We start from the raw sequence: 6,983 nt of genomic DNA, 5'->3' as shown, positions 1-6,983 counted from the left end.
ACAAACAGGTGTGGGCTTATAGGAAATATTATGAGAAGCCTTAACCCCTCGTTGGAACATCCTGCGTCAGTTCTAGAACTAGCAGTGGTGGTGTCGAGGTCTGAGTAGGTTCAGGAGACCATTGCCCCCAGGGGCGAGACGTGCTCCATGCCAATTGACTAACTCCATGTTTTCCTCCAATTTTGAAAGTCATTTAAGGTTCTTAAATTATTTTTTCCCTTTTTTTTTTAAATTTTTCATCAATTACACTTTATTCATTCTGCATCCCCCCATAAGCCCCTCCCTCCTCCCCTCCCAATCCCACCCTCCCTCCTCCCTCTGCTTGCATGCCACTCCCCAAGTCCACTAATAGGGGAGGTTCTCCTCTCCTTTCTGATCTTAGTCTGTCAGTTCACATCAAAAGTGGCTGTATTGTCCTCTACTATGGCCTGGTAAGGCTGCTCCCCCCACAGAGGGAGGTGATCAAAGAGCAGGCCATTCAGATTATGTCAGAGGCAGTCCCTCTTCCCATTACTATGTAACCCAATTGGACTCTAAACTGCCCTGGGCTACATCTGTGCAGGGGTTCTGGGTTATCTCTATGAATAGTCCATGGCTGGAGTATGAGTCTCTGGGAAGTTCCCTGTGTTCAAATTTTCTTGTTCTGTTACTCTCCTTGTGGAGACCCTGTCCTCTCCAGCTCTTACCATTTCCCAGTTCTTACCTAAAATTCCGTTCACCTGCCCAACAGTTGCCCATCCGGCTCAGCATCTGCTTTGATAGTCTGAAGGGCAGAGGCTTTCAGAGGCCCTCTGTGGTAGGTTCCTAGGTTGTTTCCTGTTTTCTTCTTCTTCTGATGTCCATCCTCTTTGCCTTTCTGGATGGGGATTGGACATTTTAGTTAGGGTCCTCTCTCTTGCTTAGTTTCTTTAGATGCACAGGTTTTAGTGGGTTTGTCCTATGTTGTATGTCTATATGAGTGAGTATATACCATGTGTGTCTTTTTGCTTCTGGGACAACTCACTCAGGGTGATCCTTTCCAGATCCCACCATTTACCTGCAAATTTCATGATTTCCTTATTTTTCATTGCTGAGTAATATTCCATTGTGTAGATGTACCACAATTTCTGCATCCATTCTTCAGTTGAGGGGCATCTGGGTTGTTTCCAGCTTCTGGCTATTACAAATGAAGCTGCTACAAACATTGTTGAGCAAATGTCCTTTTTGTGTACTTGAGCCTCTTTTGGATATATGCCCAGTAGTTGTATGGTTGGATCTTGAGGAAGCGCTATTCCTAGTTGTCTGAGAAAGCGCCAGATTGATTTCCAGAGTGGTTGTACAAGTTTACATTCCCACCAGCAGTGGAGAAGGGTTCCCCTTTCTCCACAACCTCTCCAGCATGTGTTGTCACTTGAGTTTTTGATCTTGGCCATTCTCATGGGTGTAAGGTGAAATCTCAGGGTTGTTTTGATTTGCATTTCCCTAATGGCTAGTGAGGTTGAGCATTTCTTTAAGTGCTTCTCTGCCATTCGGTATTCCTCTACAGAGAATTCTCTGTTTAGCTCTGTTCCCCATTTTTTAAGTGGATTACTTGGTTTGCTGCTTTTCAGCTTCTTTAGTTCTTTATATATACTGGATATGAGTCCTCTGTCACATAAAGGGTTGGTGAAGATTCTTTCCCAATCTGTAGGTGGTCGCTTTGTTTTGATGACGGTGTCCCTTGCTTTACAGAAGCTTTACAGTTTCATGAGGTCCCATTTATTGGTTGTTGCTCTTAGAGCCTGTGCTGTTGGTGTTCTGTTCAGGAAGTTTTCCCCTGTACCAATGAGTTCTAGGGTATTTCCCACTTTTTTTTCAAGCCGATTTAATGTGTCTGGTTTTATGTTGAGGTCTTTGATCCACTTGGACTTCAGTTTTGTGCAGGGTGACAAGTATGGATCTATTTTCATTTTTCTATATGTAGACATCCAGTTAGACCAGCACCATTTGTTGAAGATGCTATCTTTTTTCCATTGTATGGTTTTGGCGTCTTTGTCAAAGATCAGGTGTCCATAAGTGTGTGGGTTTATTTCTGGGTCCTCTGTTCGGTTCTATTGATCCACCATTCTGTTTCTATGCCAGTACCATGCAGTTTTTAAAACTGTTGCTCTATAGTACAACTTAAAATCAGGGATGGAGATACCTCCGGAAGATCTTTTATTGTAGAGGATTGTTTTAGCATTTCTGGGTTTCTTGTTATTCCATATGAAGTTGAGAATTTTTCTTTCCAGGTCTGTAAAGAATTGTGTTGGTAATTTGATGGGCATTGCATTGAATCTGTAGATTGCTTTTGGTAAGATGGCCATTTTTACTATGTTAATCCTACCAAGCCATGAGCATGGGAGATCTTTCCATCTTCTCATATCTTCTTCTAATTCTTTCTTCAGAGATTTGAAATTTTTTTCATACAAGTCTTTGACTTCCTTGGTTAGGGTTACTCCGAGGTACCTTATGTCATTTGTGGCTATTGTGAAGGGTGTTGTTTGCTTAATTTCTTTCTCAGCCCTTTTGTCTTTTGTACACAGGAGGGCTACTGATTTTTTTGAGTTAATTTTGTATCCTGCCACTTTGCTGAAGGTGTTTATCAGCTGTAGGAGTTCCCTGGTAGAGTTTTGGGGGTCACTCACGTATACTATCATATCATCTGCAAATAGTGATAATTTGACTTCTTCCTTTCCAATTTGTATCCCCTTGATCTCCTTCAACTGTCTTATTGCTCTATCAAGGAATTCCAGCACTATGTTGAAGAGATATGGAGAGAGTGGACAGCCTTGTCTTGTCCCTGATGTCAGTGGGATTGCTTTAAGTTTCTCTCCGTTCAGTTTGATGTTGGCTATAGGCTTGCTGTATATCGCCTTTACTATGTTTAGATATGTGCCTTGTATCCCTGATCTTTCCAATACTTTGAACATGAATGGATGTTGGATTTTGTCAAAGACTTTTTCAGCATCTAGGGAGATTATCATGTGGTTTTTTTCTTTCAGTTTGTTAATATGGTGGATCACATTGATGGATTTCCATATATTGAACCACCCCTGCATACCTGGGATGAAGCCTACTTGGTCATAGTGGATAATATCTTTGATGTGTTCTTGGATTCAGTTTGCAAGTATTTTATTAAGTATTTTTGCATCAATGTTCATAAGGGAGATTGGCCTGAAATTCTCTTTCTTTTTTGAGTCTTTGTGAGGTTTAGGTACCAAGGTGACTGTGGCTTCATAGAATGAATTTGGTAATATTCCTTCAGTTTTTATTTTGTGGAATAGTTTGAAGAGAATTGGTGTTAGCTCTTCTTTGAAGGTCTGGTAGAATTCTGCGCTGAAGCCATCTGGTCCTGGGCTTTTTTTGGATGGGAGACTTTTGATGACTGCTTCTATTTTCTTTGGGGGATATAGGTCTATTTAGTTGATTTACCTGGTCCTGGTTCAGCTTTGGTAAGTCAAATCGATCAAGAAAATTGTCCATTTCATTTAGATTTTCAAATTTTGTGGCATATAGACTTTTGAAGTAAGTCCTAATGATTGTTTGGATTTCCTCAGTGTCTGTAGTTATATTCCCCTTTTCATTTCTGATTTTGTTGATTTGGGTGGTGTCTCTCTGCCTTTTAGTTAGCCTGGCTAAGGGTTTTTCGATCTTGTTGATTTTCTCAAAGAACCAGCTCTTGGTTTCATTGATTCTTTGAATTGTTTTATTTGTTTCCAATTGACTGATTTCAGTCTTGAGTTTGATTATTTCCAGCCGTCTACTCCTTCTTGGTGTGTCTGCTTCTTCTTTTTCTAGGGTTTGTAAGTGAGCGGTTAGGGTGCTTAATGAGCTGTCTCGAATTTCTTCTTGAAGGCACTTAGTGCTATGAACTTTCCTCTTACCACTGCTTTCATTGTGTCCCACAAGTTCGGGTAAGTTGTGTCTTCATTTTCATTGATTTCTAGAAAGACTTTAATTTCTTTCTTTATTTCTTCCCTGACCCAGCTGTCATTTAGTAACAAGTTGTTCAGTTTCCATGTGTGTGTAGGCTTTTTGTTATTTCTGTTATTGTTGAGGTCCAGCTTTATTCCATGGTGATCAGACAAGATACATGGGATTATTTCAATCTTCTTGTATCTCTTGAGGCTTGCTTTGTGACCCACTATGTGGTCTATTTTGGAGAAGGTTTCGTGAGGTGCTGAGAAGAAGGTAAATTCTTTTGTGTTTGGGTGTAAAGTTCTGTAAATGTCTGTTAGGTCCATTTGATTCATGACCTCTGTCAGAGCCATTGTTTCTTTGTTTAATTTCTGTTTGGTTGACCTGTCCTTTGTTGAGAGTGGGGTGTTGAAGTCTCCCACTATTAATGTGTGTGGATCTATATGTGCTTTAAATTTTATCATTGTTTCTTTCACAAATGTGGGTGCCCTTGTATTTGGGGCATAGATGTTCAGGATTGTGATGTCTTCCTGGTGGAATTTTCCCTTGATGAGTATGAAGTGTCCTTCCCCATCTCTTTTGATTAATTTTGGTTGAAAGTCTATTTTATCAGATATTAGAATGGCTACTCCTGCTTGCTTCTTGGGTCCGTTTGCTTGGAAAGTCGTCTTCCAACCCTTTACCCTCAGGTAATGTCTATCTTTGTGTCTTAGGTGTGTTTCTTGTATGCAACAGATTGCTGGGTTTAGTTTACGTATCCATTCTGTTAATCTGTGTCTTTTTATTGGAGAGTTGAGTCCATTGATGTTGAGAGAGATTAATGACCAGTGGCTGTTAGATCTCTTGATTTTGATGTTGGCTGTGGTCATCAGGTTGTGTGCTTGGTTGCTTTTTGTTTTACTGAAGTGAGGTTATTTATTTCCTGTGTTTTCTTGAATGTAGCTAGCTTTCTTGGGTTGTATTTTCCCTTCCAGTGTCTTCTGTAATGCTGGATTTGTTTGTAGGTATTGTTGAAATTTGTTTTTGTCATTGAATATCTTGTTTTCTCCATCTATGAGGACTGAGAGTTTTGCTGGGTATAGTAGCCTGGGCTGACATCTGTGTTCTCTTAGGGTCTGCATGATATCTGTCCAGGCCCTTCTGGCTTTCATAGTCTCTGTTGAAAAGTCAGGTGTGATTCTAATGGGTTTGCCATTATATGTTACTTGGCCTTTTTCCCTTGCAGCTTTTAGTATTTTTTCTTTGTTCTGTATACTTACTGTTTTGATTATTATGTGGCGGGAGGATTTTCTTTTCTGGTCAAATTTGTTGGGTGTTCTGTAGGCCTCATGTATTCTAATTGGCCTCTCCTTTAGCTTGGGGAAATTTTCTTCAATGATTTTGTTGAAAATATTTTCTGGGCCTTGGAGAAGGGAGTCTTCTTTTTCCTCTATACCTATTATTCTTAGGTTTTGTCTTTTCATATTGTCTTTGATTTCTTGGACGGTCTGTGTCAGGAATTTTTCGGATTTAACATTTTCTTTGACAGATACATTGATTTCTTCCATTGTATCTTCTACACCTGAGATTCTTTCTTCCATCTCTTGTAGTCTGTTGGTTATGCTTACCTCTCTAGTTCCTGTTTTCTTCCCTAGATTCTTCCTTTCCATTATTTCTTCCATTTGTGTTTTCTTTAATTTTTCTAATTCTATCTTCAGGTCTTGAGTTGTTTTGTTTACTTCCTTCACCTGTCTGATTGTACTTTCCTGTTTTTCTTTTAGTTCCTTCAACTCTGTTTCTATCATTTCATTCAGTGTTTTAAGCATTTCCTTTCTAAAGGCCATAAACTGTTTGGCTTCAGGTTCCTCTATTTCTTTACGGATGGCAATATTCTGTTTGAGTTTATCTTCCTCTATGTCTTTACGAATCTTATTTGTTTCCTCTGTTATCATCTTCATGAGCATACTTGTTAGGTCATCTTCTTGGATTTCAGTTATGGTGGGGTGTCCAGGGCTACTTGCCCCTGGGTAACTGGGTTCTGGAGATGCCATATTGTTCTGTCTTTTGTTGCTTGAGCTTTTACGCTGGCCTCTAACCATTGTGTTATCTTAGGTGTTTGGGGTTATTTTTTGGTGGTTCCTGGGGATCCTGTGGTGGTGAGAATCCCCTTTGCAGAAAGCTGGTTTTTCCTGAAGGATGTCTTCTCAGCTTTTTGGGTATAGTCCCTAGATGGCTGGTGTTTTTTCAGGAGTTGCTCACCTCAGGGATATAGACCTGAGTGGTAACTGTGGTCTTTGTTAGTCGAGAGGGTTCTCCTCTCACCCAGGGAAGTCCTCAGGGCAGCTGCCCTGTTTCTGGGTTTCTTGTTGCAAATTTAATGATCAGCTGCTGTGACCCAGTTGGACATCAGGCGCGCCTCAACTGTTTGTGCTTGTGTCTGGAGCACAGCTGAGTGCTGGCGCCTTGGCCCCACTAGACTGCTAGACTTTTTCTAGGGAAGGATTGGGTGATTTAGATCAGTACAGTTTCCTTCCTTCCACGTAGATTCTCTGGAGACACGGACTCCTAGTGTCCTTTTTTGCGCTGGTGCACACTGCTCAGTGTCCGCCAGCTTGCTGGCCACAGAAATTGCCTGTGCCTGGAGCACAGCTGTGTGATGGCGGCTCAGTCTCTGCCAGCTGTCTGGTGCGCAGAAACTGCCTGTGTCTGCCTTTGCGGCTTTTGGGAACCTGAGTGGCTCCCTAAGCTGGATAATTTTCCGGGGACGTTTTCAGGTTGGGGGTGAGCTGAGTGCTCTGAGATCAGACCCGCCTTTTCTATCTCCGGCGGCGAATCAGGCGCGCAAGCAGGCAGGGCTCTGTGCTGGAACCTGGGTTCCTGGCTCTGGCTCCGGGCTGGCTCCTGGGGTGCCCTTGGAACCCGCCCGAGTCTTTTCCAGGGGATGTCTGGGAGATCTAAGGCTGGTCCCAATCGTTTCCTGTACCCTGGGGTTATCTCTCGACTGAAAATTCCAGTCTCTGATAATGTGGTGCCCATGGTTCAGTCTGGGACCTTGAGCAGAGACACTGGCTTGTGGCTCTGGGCTG

This window comes from Meriones unguiculatus, chromosome 3 (assembly GCF_030254825.1).
Source record: "Meriones unguiculatus strain TT.TT164.6M chromosome 3, Bangor_MerUng_6.1, whole genome shotgun sequence".
NCBI lineage: Eukaryota > Metazoa > Chordata > Mammalia > Rodentia > Muridae > Meriones > Meriones unguiculatus.
This window is presented reverse-complemented; position numbering follows the sequence as displayed.